Below are 24,476 nucleotides of genomic sequence, written 5' to 3'. Positions count from 1 at the left end.
TGGGTGCAGCATACCAACATGGCACATGTGTACATATGTAACAAATCTGCACATAGTGTACATGTACCCTAGAACTTAAAGTATAATAAAAATAAGAAGAAGAAGAAGAAGAAAAGTATAAGGATATTTATCCTTATGTAAATAACATCACAGTATCACAATATGCAATTCATAAAGTTTATATTAAAACATGCAAAAAGAAAATAAACTCTCAGAAAGCATAACAAGAAAAAAGAGAGAAAAAAGACTAAAATAAATCAAAATTTAGAAGATTAAACCAAGAGGTTCGACATATGGTCTTCCAAAATGAGCTAAAAGAAGAATAAGGTGAAATTGTCAAAGATATAAGACAGGGAAATTTCCATACCTGAAAGGCATGCACATCCAGTGACAAGTATAATAAATGAAAGGGCCCACTGAGCACTCAACATAATGAATAAGAAGTTGCCTTGTCATGAAATTTCAAAACTACAAGTAATAACGACATGATTCTAAAAGTTTTTATAGGGGGAAACATATAAAGAACCCATTTTATTAAAAATGGATTATCATGCAGTTAACTTCGGTCCTGTTTCAAGGTTCACGTGAATAATTCTGATCGATAAAACCCAAATTACTCAGTAACCCTAGCTACAAGGAAGTGCTGCTTCTTGTTGTATTATGACTTTTAACTTTTTATTATTGTGAAAATTTCAAACCATACTAAAGTTGAAAGAGTAAGATAATGCCCATCTATATAGTCCTCAATTGGAGTCACTGATTATGCCAGTTGGAGGGACACTGATGATGAGACTGAATTAGGATGCCAGAGGAGAGTCTATGAGACATCAAGGAAATTGAAGTAGCACTGACAGGGAGTGTCTCAGACTATGATAAGGATCTGACAAGGTCTCAGCCGACCTAACAGGGAGCTCCAGAGCCAAGATTTCCCACTGCACAGCTGGTATCATGCATTGATCAGTCACTGGCTGGGCCCTGCTGGGGAAGACTGTGGCCTCAGCTCCAAAGCACAATTGGATCCTGAAGGACCTAATGACTAGAAACTTCCAGCTGACTACACTCTGCAACTGACTGGTAAGTGCTTTCTTAAAGGGAAATTGGAGCAGTGAGCTTCTATAGCTGTGACAGCATTTTCTGATATTTTACCTTTTTTTTCCCCTAAACCATTTGAAGGCAAGTTGTAATCACCAGTCATGGCATTTTGACCACTAATTACACAGCAATATGAATCTCTTAACAACTAAACATTTTCCTACATAACCACAGTACAATGATCACATTGGATAATTATTTGAACAATAATATTATCTGACATGTTGTCCATATTCAAATCAAATTCCATTAATCATCCAATTAAGTCTTGTTTCTTCTGGGTGCACATGCACATGTACACATGTATGTACCTGTGTGTTTGAGCCATGATCCAATTAGGGGTTATGAGTTGCATTTGATTCTCATGTCATTTTATTCTCCTTTAACGAAAAATGGTTCTCTTACCTTTCTGCATTTTCAAGATATTGGTCTTTCTGAAAATTCCACGTCATTTGTCTTTTAGGATGAACATCAGAATTTGTCTTCTTATTACTTCATGACTAAATTCAGGATATAATTGTAATACCCCACTTTTTGGTGTTTTCGTTTGTGCTTTAAATAGTCAGTTGTGTTTTATGTGAGTTACAAGAAACGAGAAAACAGTCTTTTATATTTATCTACTTATTTACTATCTCTGGTGCTTTTTATTTTCTTTTGTAGATTTGAACATCTATAGAATATTACATCTCTTTGACCTGAAGGACTTGCTTTAGCATTTCTTGTACTACAAGTCTGATGGAGGTAAAATCACTAAATTTTAATTTAACTGAAAATGCCTTTATTGCACCCTTGTTCAAAGGATATTTTTGTTGGATACAGAATTCTGTATTGACAGTTTGGTTTGGTTATTGCTTTCTCATTCAGCACTTCAAAGATGTTATTCCATTATCTTCTGGCCTCCATTGTTTCTGACAACAAGTCAGCAATAATTCTTATGCTTGTCCCCTACATATAACGTGTCTGTTTGCTCTGGCTTCTTTCATGATGTTTTCCTTATCTCTGTTTCTCAAACGTTTGATTATCATACTACTAGATGAAACTCCTTGTATTTATCAGGTTTTGATGTTTGTTTAACTGCTTGGACCTATAAATCATCAAATTTGGGGAATTAGAGACTATGGTTTCTTTGTTTCTTTAATTTTTTTTTTTTTTTTTTTTTTTTTGAGACAGAATCTCACTCTGTCACCCAGGTTGGAATGCAGTGGTACAATCTCAGCTCACTGCAACCTCTGCCTCCCAAGTTCAAGCAATTCTCCTGCCTCAGACTCTCTAGTAGCTGGGACTATAGACCTGTACCACCGCGCCTGGCTAAGTTTTTTGTATTTTTAGTAGAGACGGGGTTTCACCAAGTTGGTCAGGCTGGTCTTGAACTCCTGACCACTCAAATGATCCACTCACCTCAGCCTCCCAAAGTTTTGGGATTACAGGTGTGAGCCACTGTGTCAGGCCAAATATTTTCTTTGCATTTTGTTCACCAGCTTCTCTCTTAGTGCTGATGTTTAGACTACCTGCTATTTTCACACAGAGCACTGGGGTTCTTTTAAACATTATTCAATCTTTTATCCTTTCCTTCTAATTGAGCAATTTTTATTATCTATGATCAAGTTCACTGACTTTTTCTTCTGCCATTTCCAATATTCTATTAGACCTGTTCAGTAAACTTTTTATTTCTGTTCATTTGTTTCAGTTATAGAATTTCTATTTTTTTCTTTCCTTTTTTTTTTTTTAGATGGAGTTTTGCTCTTATCGCCTAGGCTGGAGTACAATGGCGGAATCTCAGCTCACTACAACCTCTGCCTCCCAGGTTCAAGCAATTCTCCCGCCTCAGCCTCCTAAGTAGCTGGGATTACAGTCACCCGCCACCACACCCAGCTAATTTTTGTATTTTTAGTAGAGATGGGGTTTCACTATGTTGGCTAGGATGGTCTTGATCTCCTGACCTTGTGATCCACCTGCCTCAGCCTCCCAAAGTGCTGGGATTATAGGCATGAACCACTGCAATCAGACACTATTTAATTTTATAGTCTACATTTTTCTATTGATTTTTTTATTTGCTCACTAATTAAAATCAAATTTTTTTATTTAAACATCTTTACAAGAGTATTTTTCAAGTCTTTTCTTAGTACAACATGTGCATTATTTTAGATTTGGTTCCTGTTGACTGTTTTATTTTGTTTTGATTTTTTCTTGTTTTTTACTATGAATCATATGTTTCTATTTCTTTGTCTATCTACTGAAATTTGCGTTGAATGCTGAATATTGTAGAAAAGACATTGAAGAGACTCTGGCTTCAGTATTGTCCTATCAAATTAACAAGTCATTCAATTACTGGTTAATCACCGGAACTTTTAGATGCTTGGTTTAACACTTCCTTCATTCAAGTCTGTGAAAAGCTGAAGGTATTTTCCAAACCTCTCTAACCTGAAGGGACCAAACACTAAACTCATTATTTTCTAGAGATCTTTTCTGTGACCTTGGTTAGGCCAGTTCCATGCTATGATCCCTATTGTTAAGACACAAGCTTTCTGGAGTCTCAGCTAGATGCTAGGGTGTTAATGATGGATTAAGGAGATGTCTCCACTCTGACAGGGCAAGAACTCCAACTTCCCTTGCACTTCTCCTTCCAAGAACTTCTTGACTTCTGGTATCTGTGTTCTACTCTTAACAGCATAGTATGTGCTATATGGTAAGGCTGGATGGTTTGTCCTGTACATGTACAACTAAAATTCAGCCACAGACTCTCAGGGATTCTCCATCAATTCATGGAATCCCCTTTCCACAGAGATTCCTCTACTCAAGGCCTACCTTGAGGATTCCATCTGTCTCAAGCCCATAACTCTTAACTGTGATCTCTGTTTGGTCAGCTCACTGAGGCCATGCTCTCTGTTTGGACTCCAGCTTATTGTGCTGCAACCAGGAAATTGTTCTAAGCACAGAGCTGGATACTCACAAGATTCATCTCAGAAGTTTCCCTTCACTCAAGAATTGCAGATTTGCATTACCTACTGCCCACTGCCTGAAAATAGTTATCCCACATTTTTATCCAGTTTTGTATTTGTTTACAGCAGGAGCGATAATCTAGTCCCAGCCACTGCATCATGACCAGAAGCCTGTGAAATACATTTTTAACTTTTCAGACTCTAAATTATAGGAAAGCACAGAAAAGGCAGGATGAAATGGCTGTCGGGTGAGCCAATCCGTGGTATGATTTACCAACCTGGAAATATATTATCAATCAACTCCAAGGAAGTGAGAGCAGTTTCAGACTTGCCAACACTATAATAATGATAATGATAATAATAACAATAAATGTAAAATGGCCTTCTACATTTCCTTTCTTAGGAAGTACTGAAGGAGGCACTTACTGAGATGAAGGTAATAGAAAAGAGAGACCCAGGATCGAAGAGACAGAGGATTCAACTGAGGAGAGCAACATTAGCAAAAGAATGGCCATTGTGTATCAAGTTGAAAAAGTGATCTATGCAGACTGAAAGAAAAACATGATGCAGGAGGCAGGTTTTAAATACCGTAAAAATAAAACCAAGCCAGGCATAGTGACTCATGCCTGTAATCCCAGCACCTTGAGAGGCCTAGGTGGGTTGATCACCTGAGGTCAGGAGTTGGAGATAAGCCTGGTCAACCTGGCGAAACCGCATCTCTACTAAAAATACAAAAATTAGCCAGGCGTGGTGGCAAGTGCCTGTAATCCCAGCTACTCGGGAGACTGAGGCAGGAGAATCACTTGAACCCGGGAGGTGGAGGTTGCAGTGAGCTGATATCATGCCACTGCACTCCAGCCTGGGCAATAGAGCAAGACTCCGTGTCAAAATAAAGAAATAAATAAATACAACTGAAAGCTCATAACTGTGGTTAAATATTTGAAGAGCTATTTACAGGCATATGACGGAAGGTGGAAACACTAAAAAAGATAATAATAGGCAAGTAGAAAATAAACAATAGAAAATCGAGGCAATTATTAACTCCAAGTAAAACAAAAATTTGAAGGAAAAAGTTGATCTAACTGTGCACTACTTAGCTTAGCAGGGACCTATATTTATATAGTCATAATTCTACAAACATTGTTACTGGTTTAACCAGATAGTCCTGTCTAAAATCCCGGCTCTACTTAATACCACTTACCTGGGTCAACTTGGGCAGCTTCTTTTAACTTTCTGAGCCTCAATTTCCCCTTCTACAAAATGTATAATCTCTCATAAGATTGTTGTATGAAGTAAAATAATACATACAAAGGCTCCCACAAAAGTTGACACTAAATATATATTTCTTTCCAAGGTTTTATTACTTGTGCACCCAGATAACTCTTTTGCAAAAGAAAGTGGTAAAATTGGATCTAACCCAGCCCCAGCTCCCACAGCTTCCTCATCCAACCCCAGCCTCAGGCATTGGAGCAGTCTATGCTGTGATCACACAGAACTGCTCACCAGTCCTCACATACATTGCACTGCAAGTTATACTGCTGTGCTATGATGTTTTGTCCGCCAAGAGTTCCCTCTTTAACCATCATGTCCATTCGTTAAGAACATCAATCTTGTATTATACTTCCAAAGCTTCCAATTATAATGAATTATTCTTTTGGTGTTTGGCACATTCTTAGTTGTATTGTGGTCTATTTAAGTATCTATGTCTTTCACCAGATTGTATAAGCAAGGACTTTGCTTTAAATCAGTCTAACCAACACTTATTTATTGAGTAACTATCGTGTGCCAAGTACTGTGCACATTACAAATTGAGGATCTAGGATAATTTAGACACAAGTATTCATTCAAAAATGAACCTACTAAGTGCCAAGAATTCTAATGGGCATTGAGATCCATGTGACCATGAGAAATATGGTCTCTTCCTTCATCGTATTTGCAGTGTGGAGAGAAGGGTCAGGCACGTAGAGAGGGAATTACAAAGCTAAGTAATGTCTATGCCAGGAAAAGTATCTAGGTCAATGAGGGACAAAGAAGGGACATCACAGGCATGAGAATTCAGGGAAGGCTTTTTGGAAAAAGGAACTTCTAAACTAAAAATAAAATGAGTAGTAGCTCACTAAGGGATTGGAGAAGAGAGTTCAAGCTGAGGAAAAACATAAAAATATGTACACAATATAATAGAAGCAAGAATAACAGGCAGTCCTCTCTACCTAGAGGAATCAGGGAAAGCTGTGGGGGCATTTGAGCAGAACCTTCAAGGATAAGTAGATAATTATTGGTAACACTCTCATTCTCTTTGTTGAACAACTATATTAATGCATTAGTAGTCATCCTTAGTCCAGAAAGAATAATCTAATTACTACTATAATAATTTTAATTCAGTAGTGTTATGTTTACTACATAAATGGTAGGAATTTTTATTATCGAAAAAGCATGGACTTACTTCCTTTTGAAATATCTACTACAAACTGAAAATTAATTTAGATCTTTGAATCTTGCTTATTTTTTACCCTATTCTAGTGTCCAATTTAATTAGCATTTTAAAATAAATTCAGGTTGCTTTGTAGAGGAAAACACAGAAAACTAGAAGAAAAGATTGGCAAGTATATCTCACGGCATTTACTACAGAGCAAGATTTCAAAACAAACTTGCATTTCAAGATTAATAATTTCGGTTGTAGTATTGTTATTTATAAATATATGGCCAACACGATTGCAAGAAGAAGCAAGTATCTAGTTAAACTGAGTGGTACAGGCTGGGCACGGTGGCTCATACCTGTAATCCCAGCACTTTGGGAGGCCGAGGAGAGTGGATCACCTGAGGAGAGGAGTTCGAGACCAGCCCGAGCAACATGTAGAAACCCCATCTCTACTAAAAATACAAAATTAGCCGGGCATGGTGATGTATGCCTATAATCCCAGCTACTCAGGAAGGCTGAGGCAGGAGAATCGCTTGAACCCGGGAGGCGGAGGTTGCAGTGAGTCGAGATCGTGCCCTTGCACTCCAGCCTGGACAACAAGAGCAAAACTCCATCTCAAAAAAAAAATAAAAATAAAAATAAAATAACCTGAGTGGTATAGACAAGAGTCAGCACAAAGAAAGGCGACTAGAATTGAAATGATATTTTCTAAGAGCCACCAGTGTGCTGACTCTGTGTCCTGAGGAATCAGAGACGAAGAAGTCACAATTTCTGCTATTCAAAATGTGCTTTGAAGGAAGAGTAATATTTCTCAGGCAAACAACAGTCTATATCTCTCAACTCATCTCTTTCTTTATTCCTACAATAACTGTCTTAACTTAGGCTCTCATTATCTCATATCGAGAGCATTAAAATATTCTCTTCCCTCGAGTCTTTCCTACCTATGTATTCTTCATCCTGTGAACAGAGTGACCCTTCTAAAATGTATATCTAAACACGAGTTTCCTCTTATTTGTCTGCATTTGACCTTCATTTTTGAAAGACACTTTTGCTGAGTATAGAATTCTAAGTATTTTGTCTTTTTGTTAAGTATTTTAAAGAGGTTGCCCCATTGTCTTCTGGTGTGTGTTGCTGCCAACAAAAAGTTTGTCATCATTCTCATTGTTGTTTCCCTGTACATAATGCATTTACTTTTCCTGGATACTTTTATGATATTCTGTTTATATCCGTTTTAAGAAAATTGATTACAATGTGCACTGGTGTCATTTTCTTCAAGTTTCTTCAGCTTGGAGAGTTCTCTGGGCTTCTTGGATTTAGGGGTTTGTAGTTTTTATCAACTTCGGAAAAATTTTGAACAGACTTCTTTGAATATCCTTCTCTTCCCCTTTTTCTCTGGGACTCCAATTACACATATCTTAGACCTTGTGAAATTACCCCATGGCACACTGATGGGATAATGCACATCAATGTTCACTTTATTTTCAGTATTTTTTCTGTTTTATTTTAAATGTTTTCTACTACTTTTTTTTCAAGTTCACTAATCTTTTCCTCTGTAGCCTCTAATTAGCTATTAGTGGCATCTCATGCATTTTACATCTCAGGCATTTTTTATCTCTAGAAGCCTGATTTGGATCTTTGTCATATCTTTTACACGTCCATTTAACATGCTCATGTTTTCTTCTATCTTCTTAAATATAAAGAATGTATTTATAATAGCTGTTTTAATTTCCATATGTACTAATTAGATTATCTGTGTCATTTAACTAATGTCCGTTTCTATGGATTGATTTTTAAATCTTTATTATGGGTTATATTTTTCTTCTTTGAGTATCTAGTGCTCTTTGGTAGGATGCTAGATATTGGTGGCTTTTAATTTTGGGGCATTACATTTTTTCTGTATTCCTGTAAGTATTCTTCAGATTTGTTCTTGGGTACAATTAAGGTAGTTGGGAAAAAACTGATCTTCTCAAGGCCTATGTCTATGCTTTGCTAGGCAGACACAAACTGATCTGTCCCATAAATAAAACAATCCACTTTTGAATACTTAACCTGATGCCCTTTGTCATATGAGGTATCTTATAATGGCTGTCAGGAATATGAATTATTCCCAGTCCTGTATGGCTCTAGAAATTTTTCTGTCTACTCCTTCCAGGTGTTTTGTTTGTTTGTTTGTTTTTTGTTTTGTTTTGTTTTGTTTTTCCTTCCTGGCCTCAGGCAGTTTTCTTTAGTGCATGTGCTGATTAGTACTCAGCTAAAGACTCAAAAATGACTCTTCCACAAAACTCCAAAGCTCTTTTTCTGAGAAGCTCGCTCCTCTCAGGAACAATGCTGAAAGAATCCCAGCCACATTGGCCTCCCTAAATTCTCAGTCCTGCCTCCTAAACTTAGGGAGACCACTGGACTCAGTCTGAGCTGCTGCTTCTTGCACTGCAGCCTGGAAACTCTCTCCAGGCAAAAGAGAGAAGTATTCCTAGAACTTGCCCCATTTGTTCTTTTTTCTCAAGAATTACTGTCCTGCACTGCCTGTTTTCTAGTGTATGAATACTGTTATTTCAAATATTTTGTCCACATGATTAGTTGTCTAAAGTGGGAGGATAATTTCAGTCCCTGTTACTTCATTATGGCTGGAAGTGAAAGCTGACCATGATTTAAACAGTTGGTAGCTTTTAAGTGCTTTCAGAAAAACATGCCAACTGAAAGCCTTAAGTCCAGGCCTGGAGCCTCTCCTTCTCTTTCATTTCCTGGTCCCGTGCTTGCCCCATGGGGTTCTGTTTGACCTTCATCCACTTCAATGGTGGTGTTGAGGGTCTCGAGATCCCTCTTGGGACCTGACCAAGAGCACATGGGCTCCAGGGTTAGGTACCAGGGGAAGTCGAAGAATCCCCATAGGACCCAAGCCTCCATTCCACTCTCCAGCTCCATTTTCCCAGAAATCTCAGCAGTAAACAATACACATTGTTTTCCCAGTGATTCTATAAATGAAAAGTGTTTGCTTCCTGTATGGCTTTCTTTTTTTTTTTTTTTTTTTTGAGACAGAGTCTCTCACTGTCACCTGGGATGAGTGCAGTGGCACAATCTTGGCTCACTGCAACGTCCACCTCCCAGGTTCAGGCGATTCTCCTGCCTCAGCCATCCGAATAGCTGGGATTACAGGCGCTCGCCACCACGCCCGGCTAATGTTTTGTATTTTTAGTAGAGACAGGATTTTACTATGTTGGTCAGGCTGGTCTCGTACTCCTGACCCTGTGATCAACCCGCCTCGGCCTCCCAAAGTGCTGGGATTCCAGGCGTGAGCCACCGTGCCCAGCCTTGGCTTTCATTCTTGTATGTGCACTTCTCTTGGTCTGGATCTCCAGAGAGCAGAAGTGACTTTTGGGATCAGTATGCTGCGTCCCCACCCTAAATTCCTAATAAAACAAAGAAACTTACGGTATAGTCCAGAAGAAAGACATTTAAACAAATATGATAGAATGCTTCATGTAAATCCCTCATGAATGCTTGTCACATTAAATAAAATATAAGCACAAAGATACGCACTCAGTTCTTAAAGAACTCGGGAGAGAAGCCTATCACTTGGCCTGGGGCTTTCTAGGAAGGCTTTCAGAAGGAAGTGACTAGCCCCTTCCCTGACATTCACCCAGAAAATGTATTTCCATAATGACTTTCCAATGACAGTGACTCAATGGAACAACTCTGGCACTTTAGACACATTTTGACAACCTCCTCCTTTGGAGAGCTCGGCAGTTAATAAGATGGAAGAAGCCAGCCAGCGCCTCTGTCAAGTAGCCGGGAAGGTTCCTGCTGAGGCCATTATAAAAGGAAGCAGTGGGGGAAGGCATTAGGAGAGTTGAAGATTGGGTAAGGACCCCAGACTGGGTCTCCCCGAGCCTTTGATTAAGACAGGCCAAGTTTGTCCTCACCACTGCCAGAAACGTGCTTTCCGTGAATCCAGGGCGTGAACTGGAAAACGTGCTTTCCAGTTCTAAACAAGGAGGCTGTTAAAAGATAGATTAAAAGGCATAAAAATAGTATTAGATTTCACGGCACAGTGAGGCCTGTCAAGTCCGGGCTCACAGAGTGAATTGCTTAAAGGCGATGATCAAAATGAGTCACCAGTGTCTGCTCGGATTGTGCTGATGCCTCTCGGAAAAGCAGAAGCCAGGACTATTGTTTGTGTCAAAAATACTTCTGAAGAGGCTACAGAAATCAAAAGGCACTGATGTGCCAAAGTCTGAAGGCAGGGGAAGGGGAGAGAAGAGAGGAGAGTCAGGGGCTCGAACATGCAGGAAGCAGATGAGCAAGAGATAGCATCTCAGGGCAGAGTTGTGCGAACAGAGTGGAGTTGAGTCCTCGGAGACCCTCACTTTTTCCAGCTCCTGCTAGGTGCTAGACCTAGTGCTGGGCACCTTAGGTATGATAACTCAGGAAACAAGAACCAGTTACTTGAGGGAGCGGTGTGGCCTTGAATGTGTCACTGAGCCTCCCTGAACCTCCGTGTCTTCTTCTGGAAAGTGAAGTTAAACAGCCATACCTCTCAAGGTGGTTGAGGATTTTACGTAAGATAACAGGGGCAAAAATGTCAAGCATCCAAAAAGTGCTCAATATACAAAGTTGAATCTGAAGACAAATCACTGGGCAATCCTAATCATAAGAACATTCACTGAGAACAGGTTATACGCCAAGTACTGAGATGAGCAGTCTATACTCAGGCATTACCTAATTTAAAGTCTCCAGACCTATGAGTTAGGTAATAGTTCCATCCCCATTTGACTTACAGAGAGACAGAGTCTTTATGTAAAGACTGGGACAGTAAGTTGCCCAATGTCACACAAGAGAGAAGCCACAATCTAAAAATCCATCTGTCTAATTCCAAAAACCTGTGATCCCTATCATTTTGCTGGCTGGTTGTCTAGAATGATAGAAGGCTAACATTGGCCTCATCTTTAAGATGACTCAGTATCAAGCCCTCCACCTCCCTGCAGGCCTCCTTTACATGCGTGAACCCCTCGGAAACGTCCTGCCAACTGGCCGGCCTGCTCCTGTTTGCACTCTTCCCATGACGGGGTGCTCACTTCCTGCTGAGGCAGCCTGACCAATTTCCTGACAATTCGACCAGTTGGAAAGTACTTCTTTCTCCAGTCTATCGGATTGATTTCAGATTCAAGAGCAGCACCAAGTAGACGCATTCTCAATTGTCACTTCCAGGGAGGAAATCTTTGACAAGTTCCCACTGCTTTTTAGAAGTAAAATAGTCATAACTTGTTCTTCTTAAAAACTGCCAACAGCATGAAGAGAATCAAGACTGAAGACCAAAATTGCTTTTCTCTCCTCTCGATAACACTGTCAGCATGGAGCAGGCCGACTGTGGAGGAACTTCAATTGGGGCTAAATTTATATTCATTCAGGTGTCACCGGACTCTGCTTTCTTGCCTCTCTTCTCTGATCAATGCACTCATTAAAGGACTCAGGCTTGGCAATAGATTCACCTTAATGCTCGTCACCCTGGGGTTTCAATAACACAGGTTCTGAGACTCTAACAAGCTACTGAAGAATGAAAAGAGAAAAACGAAAAAAAAGCTTTATCTTTCCCTCCTTGTACAGAGTCCTGAAATTGTTTCTCTTTGTCTTTCACAAACAATTCTGTTGACTGTATTAATTTTATGGAGGAGCTTTGAGGGGCATATATGGGAAGAGGGAAATTGGGAAAATATTTATGTGGAGCAGGTGTACAGAACGAATATCCATCTATTTATTCCAAAACAGTGAGAAATGTGGATTGCATTTATTTCTGTTTTTCTTAACTTGGAAGATTTGTTTGGAAACTTAAAATAAAAGGTTTGTTTAACTTTTACCAAATTACGTTTTATTTGTCTTAACAGAAGGATACTTTCACTTCTACACATTCCGTTGTAGAATCTGTCTACATACTCATGTATTTTCACAGTCCCAAGCATGGTATGTATTGTGGGATCTGGCCAGCAGCCCACAATGCAACGGGGTTCTCTCTTTGTTCCCAGGCGGATCGGCAGGTCAAGAAATAATAGACATACACAAGATAGTGAAAGCTGGGTCCAGGGGTGTCACCACCTTCTGGTCCCATGGTGCCAACAATGCACTGGATATAGCAGCAATTATTAAGTTTAGTGAGGGTGGAGGTAGGTTAGTGAGGGATTTTGGGTCATTTGATTATGAGGTGAGATGGTCACATGGGGATGAAGTAATTCTTTAATATAACATCTGTATGCAGAAGTACAGTATACAGAGGTAAGAATTTACAATATAATGGGTGCATCTAACAGAGCCTTAAAACAGAAATGCAGTCTTTCCATAGTCTATGATTAGCAAGATGTTAATCAGCAGTAACAGTTGCAGCAAAAGCTGGTTAGAAACAATCTGTAGAAACAGGACGTGAAGCTAGACAATGGGTTAGACTAGAAATTGTCAGAAGGGAGTATGCCTTTACCCTAAAGAGGCCTAGAAGAACCATGGCTAGATGAGGGCATTTATAGCCCTATCTTATCCATATGGACAGGTGTCCCCCAATGCGTCCGTTTATAGGCTCTCCACGAGGGTCACATTCCATTCCCAGAGCTATGAACATTTGCTTTTCTGGGATAGGAATTTTGGTGATGTGAAACCTCCCTGACTGCATATCCGTTCACAGGTTCTCTGAAGGGGGAAGCACATCACATGCTGTTGGCTCATTCTGGCAGTCCAACCAGCATTGTCTTTACACAATCCTGCATGCAATTTTGTATTTACAATAATCAGGAGCATTTCATCTTTTATTCCATAGCAATAGTTTCAGGTGTCTCCCTACATCTCCCCTTTTATTTTATTCTGTAGCAATAGTTTCAGGGGGTCTCCCTACAGGTATGCAGGTTGATATGTGATTTGGATCTGTGTCTCCACCCAAATCTCATGTCAACTTGTAATCCTCAGTGGGGCATGGTGGCTCATGCCTGTATCCCAGCACTTTGGGAGGCTGAGGCAGGCAGACCACTTGAGGTCAGGAGGTTGAGACTAGCCTGGACAACATGGTGAAACCCTTTCTCCACTAAAAATACAAAAATTAGCTGGGCATGGTGGTGCGTGCCTAATCCCAGCTACTCATGAGACTGAGGCAGGAGAATCACTTGAACCCAGAAGACAGGGGCTACAGTGAGCTGAGATTGAACCACTGCACTCCAGCCTGGGCAACAGAGCAAGACTCTGTCTCAAATAAATAAATAAACAAACAATAAATAAAATTGTAATCCTCAATGTTGGAGGAGGGGCCCGTTGGGAAGTGATTGGGTCTTGGGGGCAGATTTCCCCTTTGGTGGTGTTCTCATGACAACCAGTGAGTTATTAGAAGATCTGGTTGTTTACAGGTGTGTAGCTCCTCCCAGCCCCTCTCTTCCTCCTGCTTTGGCCATGGAAGATGCACTTGCGTCCCCTTCACCTTCTGCCATGATTGTTAGTTTCCTGAGGCCTCCCCAGTCATGCTTCCTGTATAGTTAGCAGAACCGTCAGTCAATTAAAGCTCTTTTCTTTGTAAATTACTCAGGTATTTCTTTATGGCAGTGCAAGTATGAACTAATACATATGTCATGTTCTTATTATTATTTACACCAAACAATTTATCATGAGTGTTCCCTGTGTTGCTTCACTTCTTGTTATTAGGTGATTGTTACTGAATAACTTGTGAAATAGAGGCTCTTAACCATTCTCATTAGATGATTTCCTTTTTTTCCATTAATTACCTAACATTAGTCACCTTCGTACCTTTATTTTTTCACAGGGAAATGATAATCACCTTTGAAGTCCCTCATTGTCTGTTTCTGTTATGCAAACCAACCATTTTGTCTGTAATAAAACCACTACCATAATCTCATCCACTTTGGGTGTCATGAGACTTTGCACTTGCAGGGTAAATGTATCTGATAGCAATCATTTAAGCATACCCTTACAATGATCCTGCATGGCAGATGCACTTGCATGGGTGCTCCAAGCTAGGGAATCCGGAAGTGACTAACCTGGAGATTCATTTGTTCCTAATCTATGGTAAATATCTGAGCCCCCACACTGCCCCAGCTCATGGAACATAGTTCCATACAGGAGATTAAGGCCCTGAGTTTGGGGTTAAATGAAGGTTGCCAAGCAGAGGTCATTATGGGGAGGATATTAGTCTGTTTTCACATTGCTGTTAAAGACATACCCAAGACTGGGCAATTTACAAAAGAAAGAGGTTTAATGGACTTACAGTTTCACATGGCTAGAGAGGCCTCACAATCATTGAGGAAGGCGGAAGGCACTTCTTATATGGTGGTGGCAAGAGAGAGAATGAGAGCTAAGCGAAATGGGTTTCCCCTTGTCAGACCATCAGATCTCGTGAGACTCATTCCCTACCATAAGAACAGTATAGGAGAAACTGCCCCCAGAATTCAATTATCTCCCACTAGGTCCCTCTCACAACAAGCAGGAATTATGGGAGTACAAATCAAAATGAGATTTGGGTGGGGACACAGACCCAAACCATATCAAATGTTAAGTGAAAATCATATATAAACTGCATAATATTTGTGGGTGGTTGTGGTTTTCCTGCTCAACTCACCACCACCGGGCCGTGAGGTTATCTTTTCCCAGTCACTGCCACTGGATCTTTTCTGTACATAAGGCAATTCTCCTGCCCAGTCCACCACCACTGGACTCCCTCTCCCATACATAAGCCTCTAATGAAACCCCTTGTCTCATTTGCTGGCTCTGGGTCCTTTCTTCAGCTGCTTGAACTTGCTGCTTTTCCCACTGAGGCTAACAGTGGCTCAGCACAACACAGCCTTCTGAGAGTTAATGGCTGTGTGCCCACCTATTCTTCTGCAATAAGCAGTTTACGATGGGTGGGCCAGCTATTGAGCTCAGGAATTAATCTTCACCAGGTGGTGGTCACTGCTAGGAGCTACAATAGTCACGCTTATTTGGCAGATGAAGAAACTGAGGCACTGACGAAAATGTTCTGTGGCTCAGTGGTTGGGCTGACCCAAAGCCATGTGTTCCATCTGACATTCAAGATGGGCTCTGTTGACTTTGCCAAAACTGTAATTGTATAAAAGTCAGAGGTTAAGCTAAGGTTGGTGTTGTCATGCTACTACTATAGATACCATGTTTCTGCAAGGCTGGAAAAAGTCCTAAAATACTTTTCAATATCATAAGAAGAGAACTAATTCTATACAGTCATTGGATACCATTAAACACTGCCTTAGACTAGTGTACAACCGAGCTGCTATTTGGTCAAAATAGCAGCTGGAACTTGTGTGTCCCTACACACAAAGTTCTGTGCTAAGTGCCTCATGGGTGATATCTCCCTATCAGTTTCATTCCATTTTATAGACAAGGCACCTGAATGTTACAGAGTTTAAGAAACTTATCTAAAGGCATGTGTGCAAGTGGTGGACCTGAAATCTAAAGCTTCATCTTTCTAATTTCAGAATCTGTCACCCTAACAACAGGTTAAGCACTGGGCTTTCAAGCTGGCCACACCATGGAATGCATCTTTGTGAAACTTCTCTTTTTTTAGAAGAAAAATCTTACACTAAGAGAGGTTGAGTTATGGGCCCAAAATCGCATACTGACAGATCCATCTTTAAGGCCAGGCTCCCCAAATCTTCCTTTCAGAAGAATTCCAAATAATGTATCACATACATATCCACAAGACAGAGCTCAATTCCTTTCCTTTTGATTCTGGGCTAGACTTAGTAACTTGCTTCCAAAGAATGAGATACAGAAATGAAAATATAGAAACCAAGTGGACACTACATTGGTTAAGGTTAACATCACCAGTGATAAGTTATCTTGCTTGCTATCACATACCCATTTACATGCAACCGGAAAAACACTTCACCTCCATGATATTTTTCTAAAAAATCTATAACCCCAATCTAATCAGACCAGTTCAAACAGGGGGACATTCTACAAACCACTTGACTAATAGTCTTTGAAACTCTTTAGAGAATCAAAGAAAAAGATTAAGAAGCCCTTGGATCAGAAGAGACTGCATAGGTATGACAACTAAATGCAATGTGCAATTCTGGATTGAATTGGATCCCGTTGAGGAAGAGGACATCAGTGAAATAATAGGCACCAACAAAATGAAGTCTGTTAGCTCAGGGTACTAGACCAGTATTAATTTCTTAGTTGTCATAGTTGCACCATGGTTATGTAAAATGTTAGCATTAGGGTAAGCTAGGTAAAGGGTATGTTTGCAACTTTGCTATAAATCTAAAAATGTTACAAAATACAAATTTTCAGGTAATATAAAAATAAAAATAAACAGATCACCAAAACTTTAGCTGCCTGTTTCATGGCCATTTCCTTATAGCTTGTAATTCACTCACTCCTTTTTTTTGTTTTGTTTTGAAATGGAGTCTCACTCTGTTGCCCAGGATGGAGTGCAGTTGCATGATCTCTGCTCACTGCAACCTCTGCCTCCTAGGTTTAAGCAAGTCTCCTGCCTCAGCCTCCTGAGTAGCTGGGATTACAGGCACCCACCACCACACCCAGCTAAGTTTTGTGCTTTTAGTGGTGATGGGGTTTCACCACGTTGGCCAGGCTGGTCTCGAACTCCTGACCTCAGGTGATCTGCCTGCCTCGGCCTTCTAAAATGCTGGGATTACAGGCATGAGCCACCGTGCTCAGCCTCCCTCATTCTTTACAAAAATTTTTAAAAAACCAAAAAAACAAAAAAACAAAACAGGGGTCCAAGAGGATATGTGTGAAGACCACTATTCACTGTAAACAACCCAGAGCAATTATTCTTGGAATGTGTATGGCCTCACAAACACTATGCCCTACACATACACACCGCACACTGCTAAGACTGGTTCCAAACACCTGGCTACATTATTTTCCCTTCAGGCTGAGAGCCTGAGGTTTCACTTGGCCACTGGCCACGGCAGGATTGTTCCATGTTATTTTTTTTTCTTTTATTTTCCTTTATTGGGGCAACAATGCTGCAGCTGAGCCTCTGTAGAAAGAGAACGACATTCTTTCCATTTTTTTTTTAAGAGAAGCAGTTAAAAATACACATTGGTACGTACTGCAATTATCATTCAGAATAAATGCAGGAACGGTGACATTAACTAATGGGAGTGCAGCAGCTGCCGGCTTGTTGAAAGCCATCCTCAGCACAGTGCGGAGGTGTCCAGTGGTAATTGCTCCTTTAGTCTATCTGTCTGATGTCACGAGGGAATCCACTGGGTAAACCCAAGGCTGCATGGCCCAGAGTCAGCTTGTCCTCAATAAGGTGTTTGTTGGCAAGTGGGTAAAAAGCTACAATATGATCATGATTTCATTAACTTAAACTTTAGCAGTGCCTTTGATTAGCTGGAATTGGCCAACAGAAGACTCAAGGAAAACCGATAACAGAATAATTAATAAGAGGCACTAATGTTAACTGAAAACCAACCAAATGCCAGATAGCACCAGGCACTTGACCAGGTCTTTAATCCTCTGACCAATCTGCTGAGAAGCAATGCCGTGCAACTTGTAGAAATGGGGCTTGGAGCTGGGAAATGACCACCAGCTTACACTTCGGCAAGCGGCAGGCATGGACTTCTCTCCAGCCCAGCCCAGAGTGTCAGCATCATGCCTTGCACTCTGGGTGCTTAGATGACTGTTTTACTCATTTATTGATTCTGTCATACCCCCCATTCTAAAAAGGAATGGGGATGTCTTACAGAAACTCCACAAAACTAGAGAGAATATGCATTCCCAGCTGGGTGCGGTGGCTCACGCCTGTAATCCCAACATTTTGGGATGCCGAGGTAGGCAGATCGCTTGAGCTCAGGAGTTCGAGAGCAGCCTGGGCAACATGATGAAACCCTGTGTCTACCAAAACTACAAAATCTTAGCTGGGCGTGGGGACGTACATCTGTGGTCCCAGCTACTTAGGACGCTGAGGAGAGGGGATCGCTTGAGCTCAGGGCAGAGGTTGCAGTGAGCCAAGATCGCACCACTGCACTTTAGCCTGATCAACAGAGTGAGGCCCTATCTCATTAAAAAAATAAATAAATAAATAAATAAAAATGCATTCCCAAAAGTATCTAGTGCAGAAGTTGGGGATAGAGCTTTCTCATGAGAATCTAGCAGTCAAAGCTGCAAGATCCATGATGTAAGTGAGGAAAAAAGCAAACAGCAGAAAAGGTGGGGAGGGCACAGCAGGATACATGCTTAAGGCATGCACCCCTTCTTAGACTCTATCTTAGACACCAATGGAGTGCTACAAAAGCCGTAGACCATGTATTAAATCATTTATTTTCATTCTCCACAGAGTCTTGCACCTACTGAATCACAGATGATGCAATTTGCTCATCTGTAAATAATAATATCCACTTCAAAAGAATACTGTGAATGTCATTAGGCAACACATGTCAGCATGTCAATGGCTCAGCACACGCCTGCCATATGCGAGGGCTTAACATAAATGTGACACAAGGTTATTAACTTGGGTTAAAATTGTTTAAAGCAGACGAAACTGCTAAAGGTTACATAGTAGTGGGATGACATGTTTCAGCACTGGCCACCTGTGGGAGAAGTAGAAGAGGAAAGAGAGAATAGAAGAGGGAAAGGAAGAGGGGAAGAAGGCAAGAAATAAGAAGAGAGGTGAGAAACAAATGGAAGGGAATGGGAAATGGGAAAATCAGAGGAGGACAGGGAGAAGGGAGAGATGGAGTGGAGAGAAAGAAGAGGGAAATGAGAAGTGAGGAAGAAGATGAAGGGGAGGGAAGAGGAGGGGAGGAGACCAAAGAGATTATCAATCTGATCAGAAACAGGAGCCTCTGCTCCTGAAGATTCCAGAGTGGGAGGAGGAAGAGGGAGTTCCCCCATCTTACTGGGCCTCTCCCCAGGCACAGACGCCACATGTCTGTCTACTTCACTATTGTCCTGTCACCTCCTCCCGTGGAGAACAACTGAGCTCCTCTGTGCTTTGGTGATATGGAAACGGTCCTTCCCTCTGCCTCTCAGAAGCTGGGCAGGACCAATCTCTATCCACTCACCCTTTCATTTACTCAAAAAATGACTGTAGATACCACAGCAAGCAAACAGATGAACCCCGCCCTGGTGGAGATGATGCACTACTGGAGGACGCAGGCAGAGAATTGGAAGTTACAACACGGGGTGTAAAATCTTTGACAAGAAAAGCCCAAGACAGGAACCAAACCTAGAGGAACATGGGAAGTTCCCCAGAAAAAGAAATGAATGCCCCCAGAGAGACGGAGGTTCCCTTGGAGTCTACCCACAAAGCGAGAGCTGAGAGCAGAATACAGGGAGGAAGCAGGATGTGCAAATCTCGGAGTTCAGCAGGAACATGGCAGATCCTGGAAACGGAGAGAGAATGGCCAAAGCTAGAACACAGGGCTGTGCTGGACAGGGTTGGGGAGGATCTCTAGCAGGAAGCAGAGACCAGGAAGGGATGGCCTCGGAGAGGACAATGAGAAGCTAGACTTCTAAACCGTGTCTTATCGAAGTCTTTTGTAATGAGACAAGAAGATGCTCTTGGTTGTTTTGTTTTGTTTCCAGGAACAGCCTCTGATGGCAGTACAAGAGGGGACCAGGCTGGGGAAGGAGCCAGAAGATACTGTGAAGGCTGTCACAGGCAGTTCAACAGGACCTAGGGAGAGTGCAGGGTGCTGGGGAAGATATCCAAGGACTGGCTACTCAGTCCTTGTTGGACTGTATGTAGTATTGGGTGTTGGGTTGTGGGGAGATGCAGAGAAAGTCAAAGACAACTCTAGGGCTTCAGGTCTGGACAAGTGGTGGAGGGAGATGCTGTCCCTGACACAGAGAAAGAGAAAGAAGCTAGTTGGTCTTATACAGGTTTGTGGTCTTATGGGAAGGCCATGTAAATTACTCAGAGAAGATGGATATTTGGGTCTAGAATAGAGGTCAGCAAACTGTGAAAATGGCCAAGGAGAGGACGTTTTTGGTTTTGTGGGTTGTACGATCCTTGCTACAACTACTCACCTCCACTGTTGCAGCTAGAACGCAGTCACAGAGGATGCATAAGCCATTGGATGTGGCTGTGTTCCAGCCAAACTGATTTACCAAGGTGGTGACAGGCTGGATTTGGCTAGAGGGTCACTGCGTGCTGACCCCTGATTGAGAGCATCAGATAGATGTCTGGGCTGGAAACAAATATTCAGGGAAAGTGATTTGAAGTAATGAGTGTGGATTATATAGAGAGACATAGATTTAGATATATCTATTAAGACATATACTCTATTTTTCTATGTATAGATATATAGATGTTGAGAGATTTATTTTAAGGAATTGGCTCACATGACTATGGGCCTGGCAAATCTGAAGTCTGCAGGGCTTGGTAGCAGGCTAGGAACTCAGGCAGGAGTTGATGCTGAAGTCTTGAGGCAGAATTTCTTTCTTTCCGGGAAACCTCAGTGTTTGCTTTTACGGCCTTCAAGGAATTGGATGAGGCCCACCCTCATTATCAAGGGTGATCTGTATTCCTTAAAGTCAACCGCATCTGCAAAATATCTGCCCAGTGCACCTGGATTAGGTTTCAATTAAATGACTGGGTACTATATAGCCTAGCTGAGTGGATACATGAAAGTCACCATCACAGGGGTCATCTTAGAATTCTGCTACTCCACTTTTGTAAGTGGCCGCATCATGCTAATAACCCATGTTGTGGTTATGGTCAATGAAGACCCCAATATGTTAAGGTATCATTTCTGTTTTGATCCTAGATGCCCCAAGTGCCCATATCTATATCTATATCTGTATCTATAGATACATAGATATCTGTTACCCAGGCTGGAGTGCAGTGGCATGATCTTGGCTCACTGCAACCTCTGCCTCCCAGGTTCAAGCGATTCTCCTGCCTCAGCCTCCCAAGTAGCTGGGATTACAGGCATGTGACACCACGCCCGGCTAATTTTTGTATTTTTAATAGAGATGAGGTTTCACCATGTTGGTCAGGCTAGTCTCGAACCCCTGACATCAAGTGATCCTCCCACCTCAGCCTCCCAAGCTGCTGGGATTACAGGCATGAGCCACTGCACCCGGCCCAGTGCCCATATCAATATCGATGTTCCAGGTTTTGTCTGCCTTTGTCCAAGAGCAGAACGGCATTCACTGCTCTTTCCCTGCCTGGAAAAGCCTCATTAAATGCCTCTCAGGTAAGATGGCCACCCAGCGTCCTCCCTTCTCTGAGGCTAATGGGTTCAGAAGGTTGTGAAAGGGGTCACAAACTTCCTGCCTCCTTCCTCATGCAAACCCTGGTCGTGAGTGCCTGCGTATCCGCAGTGGAGGAGCCCTGCGCGCTGGCAATTCTTCAGTGGGAGAAAGGCATTTGCAAAGCCTAATAATGGCACCATACATATGTATACATTTTACACAAAGCCCGTTTATTTTAAAAAAATCAATTTCTCTCCTACAGATGGCACATTGCATAAAGAAACGCGAACCCAGCAGCACCCCTGCCAGCGGCAATTCTGAGCGCTCATTTCCGTGTTGCCAAGACATTACATGGGAAGGCATGTGCGTTTAAGGGCATCCAATTGTTTCTGTACCAGAACAGCAGCAACATCCTGGGCAGGCCTTTCCTCTGGAGTTCATGTGCAGGTCGTACTGATGCACAACACGACCTAAAGGGACCATGGAGGAGGAAGGGACCCTAAATCCAGGCCAAATGGGAGCAGGGTTGTCCTCAGGTAAGTGCATGTTTGAGGTAAGATGCTACTAGCACGAGGGGAGCAGAAGCCTCCCGGAAACATCCACACCAGTGGCAACCATCATCAAAGGTGAGGCAGAGAATGACAGTCACAGTCACAGTGACAGAGTAGACATTTTTTGCAATGAGATCTTGGGATGGAAAGGAAGCAAAACACACTCTCATCCTGCAGCCTGCTTTCCCTGAAATGCTGCAGAAAGGAGGAAAATTTGTGTTGAGGGCCTCCTGACCATGAACAGGCAATGATCTCTAGAAGGTAGAGCAGAGGGAAATCAAAAAGATGACAGATATAGGGTCAAGAACCAGACATATAAAATAAGAGTCTGGTGTCCACACAAACATCATAGTATTTTGTATCAGTCTGAATAAAAGAGGTTGTGCTGTGTAACAAATAATGCAACATCTCAGTGACCTAAAGTCACCGACTTTTACATTTTACACAAAGCCCGTTTATTTTAAAAAATCAATTTCTCTCCTACAGATGGCACATTGCATAAAGAAACGCGAACCCAGCAGCATCCCATATTAAGGGCAAAAATAAGCATGAAAAGGAGAGGGAGAGAAAACAAAAATCAAATAACCAAGAAGGTCAGATAACCAAGAAGGTCAGAATAACCAAGAAGGTCAGAATGAAGACAGAGAGGGACAGGGGCTGATGAGAGGGTGTAGAGGGCCCACCTGTCCCACGCCCTTGCCACATGAGGTGGCTGATCAGAGGGCAGCCTTGCAGGGGATTGCAGCTGCAGAAGAGCTGTTCAGAAATGCAGAGCTGTCCTTCCAGGCAGCCCTAGTCCTTCCCACGCAGCTTGAGCCTTAATTTAGGAATGTGGTCCTCAGGCCTCAAGGGGACCACCTCTGCACACTGTGGTGCCAGGGCCCCAAAGCCTGTGGGGCTGGTGGTGAAGGAGGAATCTGAGGTTCAACCTGGGGACCAGGAGGGTCATCTCAGCCTAAGGACCCGCCCTGCAACGCGGCACAGAGACTTGTCCTCCTCACCTGGCCACGCAGGATCACCCCCAACACACACACTCCAAACCATGTGTCTCCCTCCTACCTGACCACGGCAACACCCGCTCTCAGAACCCACCCACTGAGAATTCACTACCAAATTTGAGAATTAAAGCAGGAAGGGCCTTCATGGAAGAGAAGAAAGTCTTTCTGTTTGTCTGTTTCTTGCTCAGTAACCAAATGCATCTCAATAATAAAATAACCCAGAGGGAAGGAGCATCAGGAAAATGGGTTTATTTATGGTTTCTAGCCAGGACTGTACTTAAGTTTTTCTGATATTCATAATTAGTTGAGGAGGGAAAGATCACTGACTTTTCAAGCACCATGTCTTCATTAGGCATATGGTCCTTAGGCCTTGTGGGAACTGCCTCTGCACCTGTGGTGCAGGTGCCCTAAAGCCCATGGGGTTGGTAATGGAGGAGGGAAAATCTGAGGTTCAGCTCAAGAATCGTGTGCTCTGGGAGAGGAGATACCCAGGGCCTGCATGCTGCCTGTGACCATCCACAAGCTTTGTGTCTCTGCACAAGTCCCTTAGCACCTCTGAGTCTATCGCCTCAGCTCTAAAATAGAAAACAAGAAGAAGCTGGATTAAAGGCTGGCAAAGGCCCCTTCCCACTCTAAATAACATACTGTTATGAATGCCAGGATTTGGGCCCCATTTTATACCAGTCTAGAGTATGCTAAAAAACTTCGACACCTTATCCTCTCCACCTGGGCTACACTTGACCTTTCCTCTCATGTAGGCAAGGTCCCTGGAGGCAGACTCCACGTCCCACCTTGATATGGTTTAGTTGTGTCCCCACCCAAAATCTCATCTTGAATTATAATCCCTATAACCTCCATAATTCCCATAATTCCCTTGTGTTAAGGGAAAGACCAGGTGGAGGTAATAGAATCATGGGGGCGGTTTCCCCCATGCTCTTCTCATGATAGTGAGTGAGTTATCATGAGATCTGATGTTTTTATAAGGGGTTCTTCCCCGCTTTGCTTGGCATTTCTCCTTTATGCCGCCTTATGAAGAAAGTGCCTTGCTTTCTCTTCCCCTTCCACCATGATTGTAAGTTTCCTGAGGCCTCCCCAGCCATGCTGAACTGTGAGTCAATTAAACCTCTCTTTTCTTTGTAAATTATCCAGCCGTTGACAGTTCTTTACAGCATTATGGAAATAGAATAATATACCCCTCCTACATCCTCCCTCTGACTGTCCAGAAGTGGAGATGCACCATAGATATTCTTTCAAGAGTCATCTTGAGACTACACAAACGACAAACCCTTCTAGGCCTCAGTGTTCT

General features: G+C 42.1%; 2 long non-coding RNA genes across 3 annotated transcripts in view; one reads left to right on the top strand and one right to left on the bottom strand.

Annotated features, from left to right (window-relative positions):
• The window catches only part of LOC102128767 (uncharacterized), a 70,634-nt gene that overhangs the window by 25,971 nt on the left and 20,187 nt on the right, over window positions 1–24,476 (bottom strand). The window lies entirely within an intron of this gene.
• LOC123575277 (uncharacterized) lies at window positions 977–22,158 on the top strand. The gene is made up of 3 exons (XR_006700531.2): window positions 977–1,074; window positions 1,753–1,833; window positions 21,884–22,158. It is a non-coding gene; the product is annotated as an uncharacterized lncRNA (long non-coding RNA).

The sequence above is a fragment of the Macaca fascicularis genome, chromosome 8 (assembly GCF_037993035.2).
Source record: "Macaca fascicularis isolate 582-1 chromosome 8, T2T-MFA8v1.1".
Classification (NCBI taxonomy): Eukaryota; Metazoa; Chordata; class Mammalia; order Primates; family Cercopithecidae; genus Macaca; species Macaca fascicularis.
Note: the sequence above shows the minus strand (reverse complement) of the source record. Positions and strands in the feature narration are given on the sequence as shown.